This window comes from Bombina bombina, chromosome 9 (assembly GCF_027579735.1).
Source record: "Bombina bombina isolate aBomBom1 chromosome 9, aBomBom1.pri, whole genome shotgun sequence".
Classification (NCBI taxonomy): domain Eukaryota; kingdom Metazoa; phylum Chordata; class Amphibia; order Anura; family Bombinatoridae; genus Bombina; species Bombina bombina.
In genome coordinates this window covers 72,826,095-72,846,367 of record NC_069507.1, presented here as the reverse complement: position 1 = coordinate 72,846,367, position 20,273 = coordinate 72,826,095, and the positions used below count along the sequence as shown (strand labels likewise).

The following is a 20,273-nucleotide window of genomic DNA, read 5'->3' as shown; positions in this document are numbered from 1 at the left end:
GAGGTGACGTAGAGGGGAGGAGCTATATAGCAACTCTGCTGGGTGAATCCTCTTGCACTTCCTGTAGGGGAGCAGTTAATATCCCACAAGTAATGATGACCCGTGGACTGATCACACTTAACAGAAGAAATTTGGGTTTCATGTCCCTTTAAGCAGTTTTTTAGTACTTCCTGATCTCTTGTGATTGGCTCCTCTCTTGTATTTCATAGAACGAATATGAATAAATGTATGAACGAAATTCATTTGTCCAAACATATTTGTTCATATGGCGATTTTTTCATTAGTTCATAAACTAATGCAACTAAACATATTGTTTTGTTATTTTTGCATTTGTTTGTGAACAAATGCATCTCTCTACAAACTGCAATTTATATTAGAATTGAATTATGCAATTAGACTGAATTTAATGGTCCTGTATTTAATGGTTTACAAAACTGCGGAAAAAAACAAAACTAATTTATTACACGCAAGCACAACTGCAATAATAAAATCTTCTGTTTTACCCACAGCACATAAACACAGAGTTAAAATCAGCTCCAGAGCAGAACTGCGCTACTGGGATCTAACTGAATACATCTGGTGAGCCAATGAAAACGAGGCATATGTGATCAGCTAGCTCCCAGTAGTGCACTGCTGCTCCCAAGTCTACAAAAGGTTAACAAAGGATACCAGCAAAATACGTTTGGTAATAGAATTAAATTGAAAAGTGTGATGTAGAAGTGGCATAAAAGACAAATGACAAAAACACATGAAATCTCTTCTGTATCATTAGAGCAGTTAAAGTTCATTAGCCACCTGGCTAATAAAAAACGTACGACACACAATTTTTCTTTATTATCATTCAGAAAGAACATACAATTTTAAACAACTTTCCAACTTACTTCTATCATCAATTTTCTTTAAATTGTTATCCTTTGTTGAAAGGCAAAAAGGTAAGATCAGGAGTGTGCACGTGTCTGCAGTACTTTATGGCAGTAGTTTTACAACAATGGTATACATTAGCAAGAGCAATTATGCAATTCTGAACAAGTTTCAGATTTTCTTCTATTAGCAAAAATGTGCTTTGTTCTCTGGTATCCTTTGTTGAAGAGCATGCCTAGGTCGGGTCAGGAGCAGCACTACTGGGAGCTAGCTGATGATTGGCGGCTGAACATATACAACTCATGTCATTGGTTGACCCAATATTTTCAGATAGATCCCAGTAGTGCATTGCTGCCCCTAAACCTACTCTAACATAGGATGCCAAGGCACAAAACAACATTGATAACAGAAGTAAGATTGTTTAAAACAGCATGCTCCGTTTGAATAATGAACATTTTATATTGAATTAACTGCCCCTTTAAGTAAGAGGACATTCAAATTAGTCACTTTAACTTCAGAGCTCAGGGAACCACAGGAGGCCAAAACCTCAATATCCCTAGCTGGGGACAGTTTGTTCTATCGGAATCAGTGAGGCACTGATTGACTTGCTGGTGCTCAACCAGGGATATAATTAAAATCTTGGCCTGCTGGAGATCCTAAAGGGTTTGAGGACGATTGATTTAGTGAAATTGCTTTGAATTTCAACATAGCACAAGAGAGGATGAAAAAAAATGTATATGATATAATTATTAATGTTAAATGTGGTTGTTGGCAGCTGTTGGGAGGATGTGAGGGCACCAATTGGTGTCTTGTGGACCCTGGGTTTTTCAAGCCCTGTTCTGAATATGAAAAAATATATTATATATATATATATATATATATATATATATATATATATATATATATATATATATATATATATATATATATATATATATATATATATAATAAAGCAGAACATGCTGTGATCTGAGATGTCATCGCAGAAAATGCAAAAAGAATGGGACACACGCAGGATCGGTTAGCCATTTTGCTTTGCAGCGCTGCTCCACATCAAGCTGTTCTCTCCAAACAGCACTGTACTTTGGCTGCACTCTAAGTTTTCATTAACACAGTGCAACCGTAGTGAAGCTCTGTTGAAGAGAACAGTCAAATATTGAGCAGGACTGGTTCTCATTAATTTTTCGTCCGGGCCCTAGCCTTTCCTCGTCTGCAAAGCAGCGTCGTTCTTCTGAGCAATGCACCTTTTCTTTTATTATTACATTTTAACCTTATAAGTATATGATATTAGTGTCTGCTCTTCCTTTTTCCCAGCCCCTTTTAGTGGGTGTCCCAGCTCAACCATAGCCTGCATATTCTTCTTTATAGTAGTGTCCATTACATGCAGTTATGTGAAAATTGGTGTATACTGTCCCTTTAATATTTTGAAACAGTTATCCAGAAGTGGTTTGTTTTTTGCTTCATCTACCCCATAAAGGGGAACTGCTGTGGTTGAACACAGTACTGGAAGCAAAAAGCAGGAGATATTGTATGTCCAACATACATATCTTACCCAGAGTTCTCTGGTATATTGAAACAATATATACAGAATTCTTCTGGGGATAAGCTAGCGGGGATACTTGCCTAGATGTGCTAATTGTCTATACAATAATTCTAGGACTCTTACTTTTATGTAATGGAGGATTTTAATCTCATGCTTTTATCTCCACCATAACACAAATAAATAAATATATAAAAATAAAAACACAATCCAAACTTCAATTAAAAAAACATTTTGCTAATTTACTTCAGTTATCAAAATGTACCTCTACCAATTTTTAAGATGGTTACACACATTACTGTAAACACTGCTGGTATGAGAACAAACGTTTTAGTAGCATTTTGCTGATCTGGATTATTTTGTGTGCATATCTTTTTTAATGCACTTATTAGTTTACAAAGCATTTAAGAAACTACATTAATGTCCCCTTAAAGCGTATACCTGCAACCCTGCTAAAAAAATAATCCACAAATGTTTTAAAATAATTTAACTATGGTAAAAAAATATATATATATATATATATATATATATATATATATATATATATATATATATATATATATATATATATATTTATCAATTTACAAAGTTTTGCAAATGAAGATCAGTGCAAGAGAACACTGCTTAAAAAGCATGTGGAATGCACATCCTTGATTGATCTTTTGCTACAACAGATAAATGGAGCTCGGGCACTGTTCTAAGCAATCACTGTGTAGAATATTGTAAGGCTCAGGTTTTCCAGTCTTTTTCGGGATAGCTCAATAGACCCAAAAGGTACTTCTACACAATAATTTCTCAACCAAGTTTGGGAAGATTTTTTTTTTTTAAATAAGATTTCACTGTAGGCCTAAAAAGCAATTTCTCAAAATATATGGGTAGGTTTTTGCACTCAAATCTAGTGATCCAATTTTCAGGTGACACTACACCAGAATGATTGGCTTTTATAAAGAAAGGAAAAAAAATTACACTCCCTCCATTTTAACCTCTGTAGAAAACAGGCTTAATTGACAGTCAATGACCGACAATGCCAGCTAGATGGAAAATTGGTAAGGAGTTCCTAAGGCTTTCAAATTTGCGCTCTACAAGAGGAAAAACTGTATTGTATTTATCATATTCAACTTATTTTTTTCCCACAGCATTCAAATTGCACAAGGTTTTGTGCTTACACACATGTGAAACCGCATTTGCACAATAAATCAGAGCACAGTGGACATGGTGTAGCATCTAGATTACTGTGATTATGTAATGATGATCATGTGACTGCAAAATCTAATATGTTCCCCAAAATTGATTTAACCTGATCCTTTACCTTTATCATTTCAAATAGCCAGGTTTTTTTTTTGTTCAAACCAGCACCTATACAGAAAATAAGAATGCTGTGGTAATCTTTTTAGAAAAGCCATGAAAGCAAAAGAACAGCAGCAAAAATGATTTTTGTACCTGAAACAGCTAGCTTGTGAATTTTTATTTGTATTAGTTAATAAACCTAAAAAGGAACAATTTCCAATAGATTTTAGACTCTGCAGCTGGTATAACAAGTCACTAGAAACACCTTATGGGGAAACCATTATACAGTCCATTTAAATTGTCATGTCCTTAGGAAAAACAAGGGACTGTTTTAACAAACAAAACCAGCTATTTTGAATGCAAACCTAAAAATGGAAACAAATCAAAAAGGAAACAAAAATGTATAGTAGCGGATAATGGATAATACTACGGATAAGGGTAATAGCCAAGCATGGTCAACATAAAGGCTACAAGACCATCTCTAAAGAGCTTGATGTTCTTGTGAACGCTGTTGCCAATATTAATAATTTTAAAAAAGGTACATGGGACAGTAGCCACCATCCCTTGATGTGGATGCAAGAGGAAAACTGGCCCAAGAATGATAAGGATAATTGCCTGAATGATGGAGAAATAACCAAGGTCAGCTTCAAAAACGGATCAACGTTGCAGCTCAAGTTGCAAAAGTTTCAAGTTGCACCATCTGTCACTGTCTGAATGAAAATGGGTTCCATGGTAGAAGACCTAGGAAGACCCCACTTCCAAGAGAGAAAGCCTGACTGAAGTTTGCCAAAATGCATGTTGATAACCCACAGTCCTTCTGGGAGAATGTCCTTTGGACAGACTAAACAAAAACAAAAGTAAATCTTTTTGGCAAATCACAATCTATGTTCACAGAAGGAAAAAAATAAGCTGTTAAACAAAAGAACACCATCCCTACCGTAAAACATGGAGGAGGCTCCATGATGTTTTGGGGTTACTTTGCTGCCTCTGGGCGCCTATAATCTGTGCAGGGCCCGATGAAAACAGAAGACTATAAAGGCTTTTTGGAGCAAAATTTACTGCCTAGTGTCAGAATGCTGTGTCTCAGTCGCAGGTCATGGGTTCATGACCCAAAACATACCTAAAAAATAAACCAAGAATGGATGGGAAGAAAAAACATTGGACCACTCTGAAGTGGCCTTTTTTGAGTCCAGATCTGAATCCCTTTGAACATCTGTGGAAAGAGCTGAAATAGTCTAAAATAATACAGATAATTAGGGAAAGGATCCTGGTACATATTAGCTAGGGATATGAGCCAAAATATTTTGGATTTAACTTTGTCATCTTGGCTCACACCCTAGTGCATACTAATCAGACTAGCCAAAGCAATGCATAAATAAATGGGAAATTTATTTCAAACTGAGATGCTGACAATTAACTTGTAAGGACAAAAGAATGCATTAGGCATCTTCAAGTCTACCACCTGACAGAAGTTACAAGGTGATCTGGAACAGAAGCTCCATTAGCTGATAATGTCCCGACAATGCACTGTACTATCCAAGTTGAAATGGTAGTCTTTAAAGGAGTAAGTCCTCTGGCATCGATAGTGAATGACAGAAAATTTGTACAGTCTTTTGTTGTTTTGACATAAGTGTGTAAGCATCTAAAGTCTGTCTATACAATGCTCTTTTAATTCATTGACTTGTCTGGGTAGAAAGAAGTTAAAGGGACAGTCAAGTCAAAATTATCTTTTATGATTCCGAAAGAGCATGCAGTTTTAAGACACTTTCCAATTTACTTCCAATATCAAATTCTGCACAGTCTTTTTATATTCACACTCTGGGGAACAAGCTCCTACTGAGCATGCGCACAAGCTCAGAGGGTATACATATACTAGTTTGTGATTGGCTGATGTCTGTCACATGATTCAGGGGGCCAGAAAATGGGAGAAAAAAAAATCTACTGCTTATTTAAAATTCAGTGTAGGTGTTAATGCATTGTATTTTTATTATGCACTTGTTAATACAATTCTATTGTATTGAATGGTTCTTTAACATCTCTTTTGAGGCATAAAAGTCTGAACATGGGTGAAAACTCTTGAACTGTATGCAACACTACTTAGGTGTGGATTTATTAAAGGCTAGGTGAACTCTGTATGTGCTTCGCCTGTAACTGCGCCCCAGCTCGCCTCCGGAGAAGCACACATGTGCGTCTGAATTCATCAAAAAAATAGACGTAACTTTGCGCAGGCGAGCAGTGGCGTAATGAAAAATTTTGCCTGTCAGAAAAAGCATTTACTCACTATTTATCACAATACATCCCTAGAAAAATTTACGCCACCATTTTTTTGATTATTAAAAAGCGTTTTTTAGGTAACAATTTAGCTTATATTTTATAATGTTTCTGTGCAGTTTTTGCCATATGTTAATAATTTAAGATCGCAAATATATATTAATAAATATATATATATATAACTGTTGGTATCCATATGCGTGCACATTTCTGGCAATAACAGTCTCTTCTTGGTGCTGAGCCTTTGAAAAATTTGTTAAAAGAAGAAAGTACATCATCACAAGATGTAAAAGCATGTATGATAATGGTGTTCGCCCCAGGCGAAATATACAACACGCAATTGAAGACGAAATTTCAGTTACCTATCGGCGCAAAGCAATGATTAATAAGAAACTGGGCATATTTGTTGGTCGGGCTGTTAAATTACGCCTATTACTAATGTATATTGTTGCACTCGGGATCGCGCCCGTACGCCTAGGCGAATGCAAGCAGAGTACGAAGAAGTTTCTTTCAGATTTGCACAATTATAGGCACAGAGTGCTTTGATGAATAGGACGATCAGTTCTTTGATAAATCTACCCCTTAGACCTTTTAGAAAGTGCCTGAAGGTATCCACAGCCAGACCATTACATTCAGAATCCTGTAAATGTAAAACAGAGTAATGTTTACCAACATAATCTTTATCAATATGTTGAAAAAGCTGTGCAAAATTTCCTCCATAGATGTTTTTAATTACACCCAGTGCAAAGGACACAAGGATTTTAGAACATGGTAGTGATTGTGCACTCAGGGCTACTAGCAAACTGAATTAAAAAAAAAAAAGCAACATGATATAAAAATGCATACTGCTTCCTGCGCCATGAACAACTGATTAAATTCAAAGCAGAATTATCCTAGGCATCTGGTGTTTGGACAGGCTCTTCCATCAAGACATAAGGGAAAGGTCATTAATAATGTGGCTTTTTAAAAGGGAGCCGAGTGGCACTGCAGCACTTACAGTAATATTGGGTTGCTCTCTGCTCCTGGTCATCGTCATGTTGAGTATATGCATGTACACAACCTGCCAGTTAGCTTCAGAAGAGATTCCATTTTCAGCTTTCAAGTATTCTCAGTGCTTGTTTAGTGACCAAAGGTCTTACACGTCACCAGGAACTCCCTTACAAGCAAAGATAGATAGGAGTAGAACTAAACTCTACATTGCCAAGATGGAACTACTCTCTGAATGACTTTGTGCAATAAAATGGATTAAATGTACTTCACATAAATATAAAAGATGCTATGGAGAGTTTCCCTGCAACCAAATAAGCCTTGCGAAAGTAACAGTCGTAGCTTTCTAACCTTTGCGAGGCCCAGAAAAATTAACAAGAGAGAAGAAAGTCTGAAAAATACAAGTTGTGAAGAACACGCTCCTTAGAATTCTTAAGGGCTGGACAAAAATGGGAGAATCCTTACAAAGCAAAGACAAAACTAGGAGTTAGGGATAGACTGAGACAGGGCCGATACCGATATCTGGGGCAAATGTAACAATAGGCGTAAATGAGAAAGTTACTTAAAACTGCATGCTCTATCTGAACCGTGAAAGAAAACGTATGCTCAGTATCCCTTTAAAAAGTGAACGTAAAGTGAAATATGTCTCTTGCTGCATCTCAAAAGTGACACAAAAGTCTAATTTTAAACTTTTAGGATTCAGATAGTACAAGCAGTTTCAAGAGACTTTATCAATTTACTTCCATTATCAAATTGTGCACAGTCGTCTTATAAGCACACTTTATGAGGCACCAGCTGCTACTGGGCATGTGCAAAATTCAGTGTATACATATATAAAATTATAATTTATATTATATACAAACATATATAAAAATGGAAGGGCTATGCAAGACTAATCCTAACACATGCTCACCAGTCAGATAAGGAACTGTAAGCACAGATAAGGAACTGTAAGCACAGATTTGGCTGGGTGGAGTTTGGTGGGTAGAGATGGGTGATTGAAAATTATTTGCAGCAAACAAGGTGTTATTGCATTCAAACCCTTTTCAAATGCACCCACTAATTACAAGACTGCAGAAAAGTTAATGTAATTACAAGTTGTTTACTGTCCCTTTAAGAACAAAACAATCCCTTTTAAAACCAGTCTGATTCTCACAACAAACTTCTCTCTGAATCATAAAATGTAATCTTAACTTTAATGACCCTTTAAAGGGACAGTCTACACCAGAATGTTTATTGTTATAAAAGATAGATAATCCCTTTATTACCCATTCCCCAGTTTTGCATAACTAACACAGTTATAATAATATACTTTTAACCTCTGTGATTATCTTGTATCTAAGCCTCTGCAAACTGCCCCTTTATTTCAGTTCTTTTGACAGACTTGCAGTTTAGCCAATCGGTGCCTGCTCCCAGATAACACTGTGCTCGTGCACGTGAAGTTATCTATATGAAATATGTGAACTAACACCCTCTAGTGGTGAAAAACTGTTAAAATGCATTCTGAAAAGAGGTGGCCTTCAAGGTCTAAGAAATTAGCATATGAACCTCCTAGGTTAAAGGGACATAATACTCATATGCTAAATCACTTGAAACTGATGGAGCATAACTGTAAAAAGCTGACAGGAAAATATCACCTGAGGAAGATATTTTACCTCACAATCTCCTCAGCTCAGCAGAGTAAATGCTGTGTAAAAAGTTATACTTCACCTGCTCCCAGCTGCAGGTGAAAAAATAAAAAAAAATGGAGAAATGAACAGCAGCCAATCAGCTTCAGCAGTGCTGAGGTCATGAACTCTTACTGTGATCTCATGAGATTTGACTTAACTCTCATGAGATTTCATAGTAAGCTTCCTTTACCCGATTGGTGAAATAATATGAGAGTGCACGAAGCTCATCCTTTCAGTTGTCCCAGGACAGACACACTAATATGCTGCTTAGAAATCCTTTACAATGGGAGGTGGCTACTGAGGAACTATTGAGGTAAAATATCTTTCTTTTTTACATAGAGATGTTCAGGAGATATTTTCTAGTCAGCTTTTTACAGCTATGCTGCAGCACTTTCAAGTGTTTAAACATTTGGGTATTATGGCCCTTTAAGCTTTCAACTAAGAATACCAAGAGAACAAAGCAAAATTGGTGATAAAAGTAAATTGGAAAATTGTTTAAAATGACATGCTATCAGAATCATGAAAGTTTATTTTTGCCTAGACTGTCCCTTTAAGTTCTTTCTACAGTACTACGAGAGCCATGACCTACAGCCCCGTTAACAAAAAATTGGATTTCATATCCCTTAAATATTGCTAATGTTACATTTTCATGAGTCACACAGATCATGCAATTTTAAGCAACTTTCTAATTTACTCCTATTATCAATTTTTCTTTGTTCTCTTGGTATCTTTATTTGAAAAAAGCAGGAATATAAGTTTAGGAGCTGGCCCATTTTTGGTTCAGAAACAGGGTAGCGCTGGCTGATTGGTGGCTACATTTGTCCACTAATCAGCAAGTGCTACCCAGGTGCTGAAATAAAAATGGTCCGGCTCCTAAGCTTACATCCATACTTTTCAAATAAAGATACCAATAGAACGAATAAAAATTGACAATAGGAGTAAATTAGAAAGTTGCTTAAAATTGCTCTCTCAGAATCATGAAAGAAAAATGTGGGTTTCATATCCCTTTACCAACTGTGAAAAACAAACCGTAGAAAAAACCCTCCAGGATGTAAGTTCTGAGTCATCGGTGAATGTGTGCCGTGATAATGCATTTCCTTTGGTGCTCATCATCACTGGTTTGAAGAAAAAAAATGTAGAACATAAATTTCAAACACATCCGTCAAATCACCAGCTACCTACTACAGAAGTAACCACTAAAAGGTTCATTAGCACTTCTATTTAGAATAAAAGAAAGCAATTTCAGTCTTTAACAGGACACTATCATCAATACCTTAACTGGTAATGTTTTGTCATGCCCTCACCATGCACAGCACTTTGGTTATTGCTAGAATGAATAACCTGGATTTCAACAAAAGTGTCCAATATTCAACAAAAGAATGGTGAATAATAAAGCTACATTATGAGAATATTACAAGTTACAGAGAACTATGGCCTTATAAAGTCACTTGCTGACGGATGATTAAAAACCAATACAATGCATCTCTCTAATAAGAAACAGGACAGGAAATTAGGCAATGGCTTTCACTGAGGGCTGAAAAATAAATGACTGTCAAAGGGAAAACACACACATGTATATACACACACATATATACATACACACACCTCTCTTATGAATGCATATTATATAGTCACTCCAATGGTATAAGCTAATAGTGTACAGAAACAGATATACAAAAACATTTAAAGGAGAAAAAAAATCCAATGTTCCAAAGTAAATCTACCGAGAAGTGGTTTAAACATGAGGCAACTGTGGCAATAACACTACTATGCCCTGATTTGATTGCCCAGGACAATACATTCAGGATGTTGCAGTTTTCATATTATAAACTATTATCTTTCATATCTAAAATGTGATGAAAATATCCACAAACATAAAACATATATAAAATTATAAACTATTGCTCTGCAGCTGGTATGATGTTTGGAAAAAGATTAAAAAGGGAAATAAAACCTCCAAAAATTATTTTGTGATTCAGTTAGACGGAAACATAAAAATAAATTCAATTTACTTCTATTATCAAATGTAATTTGTTCTCTTGGTATTTTTCCATCTTAATGGGAGGAGAGCCACTGCTTCATTCATTACTTGTGGGAAATAAAAACCTCGCCACCAGGAAGCGGCAAAGACACCCCAGCCAGGCTTAAATACCTCCCCCACTCCCCTCATCCCCCAGTCATTCTTTGCCTTTTGTCACAGGAGGTTGGCAGAGAAGTGTCGGAAGATTCGGAGTAGCCTCTTATGGAGGGTAGTATTCTTCAAAATGGGACTTGAGTTTTAAAGGGACAGTCTAGTCAAAATTAAACTTTCATGATTCAGATAGGGCATGCAATTTTAAACAACTTTCCAATATACTTCTATTGTCTAATTTGCTCAATTCTTTAGATATCCTTTGTTGAAAAAATAGCAATGCACATGGGGAGCCAATCACACAAGGCCTCTAGGTGCAGCAACCAATCAGCAGCTACTGAGCATATCTAGATATGCTTTTCAGCAAGTGATATCAAGAGAATGAAGCAAATTAGATAATAGAAGTAAATTAGAAAGTTGTTTGAAATGGCATGCTCTTTCTAAATCATGAAAGAAAAAAATTGGCTCTCATGTCCCTTTAAGTAATCCTGTCAGCCTCTCAGTGAGAGCATGGATGAAAGAGTCTGGAGATGCAGGGAGAGTCGTCTCTGCAAAACCACCCTGACTCATGTTAACAGCTCCTTGGCAATTAGTGTTGCAGAGTTTCGCTGCCTGCCTTTATTCACTCAAGTCCATGTCGGGAGCGATGCTACTAACCTGTCCCACTTGAAGGGCCGTGTTCCTGTTCCACGGCATAGATTCTGGTAAGATTGTTTCATTTATACACATTTGATAACGCAAGAAGACAGGGTCACAGTGTGTCTCCTTTTATCTGTATAGAAAAAAGGGTTAATATTCCTGGAGAGGGGATTATTGAACAGGGGGGGGGGGGGGATTTATGCATAATATCTTTATTGTGTTTCTGCGGCCTTCCATGCCATACCTTGCCCTGCGAAGGGAAAGATATAGCCTTCCGTCCCAGGGGTCATCTACTCAGTTGAATGTCTCAGAGATTATCTGATGAGGACGCCGCCTCCGACTCGTCGGAGGGCGCTTTCTCTAGGAAGGAATCGGCATCTTCAAGACCTCCAGCTTTGGAGGAGCCAGATTTCAAATTTAAGATGGAGCATTTGCGCTTTTTACTGAAAGAAGTGCTTGCTACGTTGGAGGTTCTTGGAACCGAAGCTTCCGGAAGAACCTTCAATCACTAAGCTAAGGAAGCCGGATTAGTCATTGCTGACGTGTGAATTGAGGATTTCCAGGAGGGGGAAGCTGCTCTGGCTGTGAAAAAAACAAAAAAGGTAAGTTTTTTTTAATCAAAACGGCTGATTTGTAAACTTTGATAAATGAAAGTGCCCCTGTTTTTAATAGTATATTTAAAAAACAGACTCATTCATTCATCAAAGTTTACCTTCACTTTAAGATCCAGAACTGGCCTATAAGTCCCATCTTTCTTGGGAACGGTAAAAAGGTTGAAATAAAACCCCTGGCATTGTTCCGAACTTGGAACTGGGACTATTATTCTCATAGATTCCAGATCTAAGACTTACTGAAAGAAGGATCTTGTCTTTACAGGATTTCTTCAGAACATAAAACAGAAACTCATGGATCTAGAACAGATTGAAACCAAACCCGTTGGGGAAAAAGCGTAATATGCCCCTTACCAGGAGTTCTAAATCAGGCCTGATGAAACTGTGGGCTGTGCCACTGAGAGACAAGTTGCACTTTATAAAGGAGTATGTTTTAACGCTTCCCTTTACAAATTCGCTTGTTTTTGGACTACACAATGCTGTGCACCTTCTTATTGTCTTATAGACATTTTGGGATGTTATTCACATTTTGGAGTGAAAAAAAAAAAAAAGTTACTGTGGCTGGATAGTGTTTAGTGCATACTCTGAGGGCTTTTTATGCTATTCATAACCGTTGGAATTGTAGCACCCCTTTTCCAGTCGGGGTTTGTGATTTTGAAAACCCCAAATAGTTTGATTTCAGAGCAAGCATACAAATTTAGAAAAAAAAAAATCCAATCTATTTCTATTACCAAATTTTCTTTGTCCTCTTGGAATTATTTGTTGAAAAGCAGGAAGGTGTGCTTAGGGGTGTACACATGGCTTTAGCACTATATAGCAGCATTTTTACAAAAATACTTCTGACAATGTTAAACATTTGCGAGAGCAATAGATGGCAGCACACAAGAATTCCATGAGAATGATGCAAATTTGAAAATAGAATTAAATGGAAATTTTCTAAAAAAAAAAAAATTGTATGCTCCCTTTTAGTCAGGAAAGAAAACAAAATGTGGTTTTATGTCCCTTTAACCTCTTAAAGCCCAGCGCTGTTAGGATGGCATGGAACGTCCTAAGGGCATGAACGCCCTTAGGACGGCATGGAAGATCTTATGTTATTCAGGGACCTGCAGCCTGCTGCTTTAAGGGAAGGAAAAAGATAAATAAAAAAATAAAAAAATCAGACTGGGGGGCATGCCTAGCATCGTAGGTAGTCCTCCATGATCCTTGTAATCACATGATCGCATAAAACGATCACGTGGTTTAATTTTTCAAGCAATGTTTACATCGGAAATTTGATACAATGTTAAACACTTGCCCTGGACATGAAAGGGTTATCTACATGGAACCAAAAAAAAACAAAAAACGAACAAACTGACGCTGAGAAATGGTGGAAAGTAAATGAACAATTACAACTGCACTGAGGGCCATTAACAGACTAGAACATCAAGTGTATAATAAATAAAATAAAAAATGCAATAACATTTACTGTGAATTTCAAATGAGCAGTAGATTTTTTTCTCACAAAGTTCAAAATGTACTTTAATTTCCTGGCCTTGTATCATGTGATGCCATCAGCCAATATACATCTACACTGAACTCTTGCACATGCTCAGTAGTAGCTGGTGCTTCAAAGTGTGCATTTAAAGAGACTGCACAATTTGATAATGAAAGTAAATTAGAAAGTCTCTTAAAAATGTCATGCTCTATGTGAATCATGAAATTTTGACTTTAGTGTCCCTTTAAAATGTTTTATTTATAGGGACATAAAAGTGCAAAAAAAATCTTCTTGTGTGAATACCATTTTCTTTTTGCACTATTGTTTACAATAAAAAGGGGTTAAAAACATAGCTAAAGTCAGCTCCAGAGCAGCAATGCACTAGCATGACCTAACTGAACACATTTGGCATAAGTACATACATAGCCAGCAATCACTAGCTAGCTCCCAGTAGTGAAATGTTGCTCATGAGCCTACCTAGGTATGCTTTTCAACAAAGAACACCAAAAGAACAAAGTGGCATAATTAGCACTGAGGATTGTACACCGGCTTTACTATGAAACAAGACGCACATAAAACAGGTAGGTGTGTTTGGACACTCATCAGATTTTACAAAGTAAACAAGAATTACACTTATGTAAGTTTTATTTAAAATCAGAACACTAAGCAGGCTACCATAGGGGGGGGGGGGGGAACTAAAATCTGGAAACCGTATACAAAAAAAAAAGCTTAATTTTCTTTTCTTAAAGGGACAGACTACTAAAAAGATAGATAACTCCTTTACTAGCCATTCCCCAGCTTTGCATAACCAGCATTGTTACATTACTATACTTTCTAACCTCTAAGTTTGCTTGTTTCTAAGACCTAGCAGTCCACCCCTTTTTAAATCTTAAACAGCCAGACAGTGCTGATTCATTGTGCCATATAGATAACATTGTGCTCACTTCTATGGAGAATGATAATGGTTATGCAAAAACCAGCACTAATTGGCTAAAATGCACGTTTGTAAAAAGCACTGAGATAAGGGGCAGTCTGCAGGGAATTAGATACAGGTAATCAGAGGTAAAAACAGTACTGTTATGCAAAACTGGGGAATGGGTAAAAAAAATAATAATTTTCAAGTAGACTGTCCCTTTAAGGGGGAAAAAACATAATTTATGCTTACCTGATAAATTCCTTTCTTCTGTAGTGTGATCAGTCCACGGGTCATCATTACTTGTGGGATATTAACTGCTCCCCTACAGGAAGTGCAAGAGGATTCACCCAGCAGAGTTGCTATATAGCTCCTCCCCTCTACGTCACCTCCAGTCATTCGACCAAGGACCAACGAGAAAGGAGAAGCCAAGGGTGTAGTGGTGACTGGAGTATAATTTAAAAAATATTTACCTGCCTTAAAAAACAGGGCGGGCCGTGGACTGATCACACTACAGAAGAAAGGAATTTATCAGGTAAGCATAAATTATGTTTTCTTCTGTTAAGTGTGATCAGTCCACGGGTCATCATTACTTGTGGGAAGCAAAAGTACACGGATGACGGGAGGGATAGGCAGGCTCTTTATACAGAAGGAACCACTGCCTGAAGAACCTTTCTCCCAAAAATAGCCTCCGAGGAAGCAAAAGTGTCAAATTTGTAAAATTTGGAAAAAGTATGAAGCGAAGACCAAGTTGCAGCCTTGCAAATCTGTTCAACAGAGGCCTCATTCTTAAAGGCCCAAGTGGAAGCCACAGCTCTAGTGGAATGAGCTGTAATTCTTTCAGGAGGCTGCTGTCCAGCAGTCTCATAAGCTAAACGAATTATGCTACGAAGCCAAAAAGAGAGAGAGGTAGCAGAAACTTTTTGACCTCTCCTCTGACCAGAGTAAACGACAAACAGGGAAGACGTTTGTCGAAAATCTTTAGTTGCCTGTAAATAAAATTTAAGGGCACGAACTACATCCAGATTGTGCAAAAGACGTTCCTTCCTCGAAGAAGGATTTGGGCACAAGGATGGAACAACAATCTCCTGATTGATATTCCTGTTAGTGACTACCTTAGGTAAGAACCCAGGCTTAGTACGCAGAACTACCTTATCCGAGTGAAAAATCAAATAAGGAGAATCACAATGTAAGGCTAATAACTCAGAGACTCTTCGAGCCGAGGAAATAGCCATTAAAAATAGAACTTTCCAAGATAACAACTTTATATCAATGGAATGAAGGGGTTCAAACGGAACACCCTGTAAAACGTTAAGAGGTTTAAACTCCATGGTGGAGCCACAGCTTTAAACACAGGTTTAATCCTGGCCAAAGCCTGACAAAAAGCCTGAATGTCTGGAACTTCTGACAGACGCTTGTGTAACAGAATGGACAGAGCTGAGATCTGTCCCTTTAAGGAACTAGCGGATAACCCCTTTTCTAAACCTTCTTGTAGAAAAGACAATATCCTAGGAATCCTAACCTTACTCCAAGAGTAACCTTTGGATTCGCACCAATATAGGTATTTACGCCATATTTTATGGTAAATCTTTCTGGTGACAGGCTTCCTAGCCTGTATTAAGGTATCAATAACTGACTCAGAAAAACCACGCTTTGATAAGATCAAGCGTTCAATTTCCAAGCAGTCAGCTTCAGAGAAGTTAGATTTTGATGTTTGAAAGGACCCTGAATCAGAAGGTCCTGTTTCAGAGGTAACGACCAAGGTGGACAGAATGACATGTCCACCAGATCTGTATACCAAGTCCTGCGTGGCCATGCAGGCGCTATTAGAATCACTGATGCTTTCTCCTGTTTGATTCTGGCAATCAATCGAGGAAGCATCGGGAAAGGTGGAAACACATAAGCCATCCTGAAGGTCCATGGTGCTGTCAAGGCATCTATCAGGACCGCTCCCGGATCCCTGGATCTGGACCCGTAGCGCGGAAGCTTGGCGTTCTGTCGAGACGCCATGAGATCTATCTCTGGTTTGCCCCAACGTGGAAGTATTTGGGCAAAGACCTCTGGATGAAGTTCCCACTCCCCCGGATGAAAAGTCTGACGACTTAAGAAATCCGCCTCCCAGTTCTCCACTCCCGGGATGTGGATTGCAGACAGGTGGCAAGAGTGAGACTCTGCCCAGTGAATTATCTTCGATACTTCCATCATTGCTAGGGAGCTTCTTGTCCCTCCCTGATGGTTGATATAAGCTACAGTCGTGATGTTGTCCGACTGGAACCTGATGAACCCCCGAGTTGCTAACTGGGGCCAAGCCAGAAGAGCATTGAGGACTGCTCTCAATTCCAGAATGTTTATTGGAAGAAGACTCTCCTCCTGATTCCATAGTCCCTGAGCCTTCAGAGAATTCCAGACAGCGCCCCAACCTAGTAGGCTGTTGACAATTGACCAGTCTGGCCTGCTGAATGGCATTCCCCTGGACAGATGTGGCCGATAAAGCCACCATAGAAGAGAATTTCTGGTCTCTTGAATGGAATGAAGGACACGGCATGCATTTTGAAGTTTTGTTAACCTGTCCTCTGTCAGGTAAATCTTCATTTCTACAGAATCTATCAGAGTCCCCAGGAAGGGAACTCTTGTGAGTGGAAAGAGAGAACTTTTCTCTTCGTTCACTTTCCATCCATGCGACCTTAGAAATGCCAGTACTATCTCTGTATGAGATTTGGCAGTTTGAAAGCTTGAAGCTTGTATCAGTATGTCGTCTAAGTACGGAGCTACTGAAATTCCTCGCGGTCTTAGTACCGCCAGAAGAGTGCCCAGAACCTTTGTGAAGATTCTTGGAGCCGTAGCCAGTCCGAATGGAAGAGCTACAAACTGGTAATGCCTGTCTAAAAAGGCAAACCTTAGATACCGGTAATGACTTCTGTGAATCGGTATGTGAAGGTAAGCATCCTTTAAATCCACTGTGGTCAAGTACTGACCCTCTTGGATCATGGGCAAAATTGTTCGAATAGTTTCCATCTTGAACGATGGAATTCTTAGGAATTTGTTTAGGATCTTTAAATCCAAGATTGGCCTGAAGGTTCCCTCTTTTTGGGAACTACAAACAGATTTGAGTAAAACCCTTGTCCTTGTTCCAACCGCGGAACTGGATGGATCACTCCCATTAATAAAAGATCTTGTACGCAGCGTAGAAACGCTTCCTTCTTTGTTAGGTTTGTTGACAACCTTGACAGATGAAATCTCCCTCTTGGGGGAGAGGATTTGAAGTCCAGAAGGTATCCCTGAGATATGATCTCTAACGCCCAGGGATCCTGAACATCTCTTGCCCAAGCCTGGGCGAAGAGGGAAAGTCTGCCCCCCACTAGATCCGGTCCCGGATCGGGGGCCCTCAATTCATGCTGTCTTAGGGGCAGCAGCAGGTTTTCTGGCCTGTTTGCCCCTGTTCCAGGACTGGTTAGGTTTCCAGCCTTGTCTGTAGCGAGCAACAGCTCCTTCCTGTTTTGGTGCAGAGGAAGTTGATGCTGCTCCTGCTTTGAAATTACGAAAGGAACGAAAATTGGACTGTCTAGCCTTGGCTTTGGCCTTGTCCTGAGGCAGGGCATGACCTTTACCTCCTGTAATGTCATCAATAATCTCTTTCAAGCCGGGCCCGAATAAGGTCTGCCCTTTGAAAGGAATATTAAGCAATTTAGATTTAGACGTAACATCAGCTGACCAGGATTTTAGCCACAGAGCTCTGCGTGCCTGAATGGCGAATCCTGAATTTTTAGCCGCAAGTTTAGTTAAATGTACTACGGCATCTGAAATAAATGAATTAGCTAACTTAAGGAATTTAAGTTTGTGTGTGATGTCATCTAGTGTGGATGATTGAAGTGTCTCTTCCAGAGACTCAAACCAAAATGCTGCTGCAGCCGTGACAGGCGCAATACATGCAAGAGGTTGCAATATAAACCCTTGTTGAACAAACATTTTCTTAAGGTAACCCTCTAATTTTTTATCCATTGGATCTGAAAAAGCACAGCTATCCTCCACTGGGATAGTGGTACGCTTAGCTAAAGTAGAAACTGCTCCCTCCACCTTAGGGACCATTTGCCATAAGTCCCGTGTGGCGGCGTCTATTGGAAACATTTTTCTGAATATAGGAGGGGGTGAGAAAGGCACACCGGGTCTATCCCACTCCTTAGTAACAATGTCAGTAAGTCTCTTAGGTATAGGAAAAACGTCAGTACTCGTCGGTACCGCAAAATATTTATCCAACCTACACATTTTTTCTGGGATTGCAACTGTGTTACAATCATTCAGAGCCGCTAATACCTCCCCTAGTAACACACGGAGGTTCTCAAGCTTAAATTTAAAATTTGAAATGTCTGAGTCCAGTTTATTTGGATCAGAACCGTCACCCACAGAATGAAGCTCTCCGTCTTCACGTTCTGCAAACTGTGACGCAGTATCAGACATGGCCCTTGCATTATCAGCGCACTCTGTTCTCATCCCAGAGTGATCACGTTTACCTCTTAGTTCTGGTAGTTTAGCCAAAACTTCAGTCATAACAGTAGCCATATCTTGTAATGTGATTTGTAATGGCCGCCCAGATGCACTCGGCGCTACAATATCACGCACCTCCTGAGCGGGAGATGCAGGTACTGACACGTGAGGCGAGTTAGTCGGCATAACTCTCCCCTCGTTGTTTGGTGAAATATGTTCAATTTGTACAGATTGACTATTTTTTAAAGTAGCATCAATACATTTAGTACATAAATTTCTATTGGGCTCCACTTTGGCATTAACACATATAGCACAGAGATATTCCTCTGAATCAGACATGTTTAACACACTAGCAAATAAACAGCAACTTGGAAATACTTTTCAAAGTAATTTACAAATAATATGAAAACGAACTGTGCCTTTAAGAAGCACAGAAAATATTATAACAGATAAAATAATTAAGTTATAGCATCAATCTTTGTCAGAATATACAGTTTTAGCAAAGGATTGTTCCCCTCAGCAAATGATAACTAACCCAGGCAGCAGAAAAAAAATACACAAATAAACGTTTTTTATATCACAGTCAATACAATCAGCACAGCTCTGCTGTGAATGATTACTTCCCTCAAAAAAGACTCTTGAGATCCCTGAACTCTGTAGAGATGAACCGGATCATGCAGGAAGAAAATGAACCTCTGACTGAGTTTTTCTGATGCATAGTGAAAGCACCAAAATGGCCCCTCCCCCACACACAAAACAGTGAGAGGGATCAGTGAACTGCTCTAATTTAAATCAAAACTATTGCCAAGTGGAAAAAAAGTGCCCAAAACATTTTTTCACCCAGTACCTCAGAGAAAAAAACGTTTTTACATGCCAGCAAAAAAACGTTTTACCTCAATAATTAATTGTCATTTAAAACCTATTGCAAGTCCCTGCAAAATAGGTTAAGTCTATGTATACAGTTTAAAAGCCAGAGAAGTACCATTTCCCAGAAAACTGAAGTGTAAAATATACATACATGACAGCCTGATATCAGCTACATCTACTGCATTCAAGGCTGAGTTTACATTATAACGGTATGGCAGGATTTTCTCATCAATTCCATGTCAGAAAATAATAAACTGCTACATACCTCTTTGCAGATTAATCTGCCTGCTGTCCCCTGATCTGAAGTTTACCTCTCCTCAGATGGCCGAGAAACAGCAATATGATCTTAACTACTCCGGCTAAAATCATAGAAAAACTCAGGTAGATTCTTCTTCAAATTCTACCAGAGAAGGAATAACACACTCCGGTGCTATTATAAAATAACAAACTTTTGATTGAAGATATAAAAACTAAATATATCACCATAGTCCTCTCACACATCCTATCTAGTCGTTGGGTGCAAGAGAATGACTGGGGGTG

At 38.4% G+C, this 20,273-nt stretch overlaps 1 protein-coding gene across 3 annotated transcripts in view; it reads right to left on the bottom strand.

Annotated features, from left to right (window-relative positions):
* SGMS1 (sphingomyelin synthase 1) overlaps positions 1 to 20,273 on the bottom strand; it is a 226,229-nt gene that overhangs the window by 48,924 nt on the left and 157,032 nt on the right. The window lies entirely within an intron of this gene.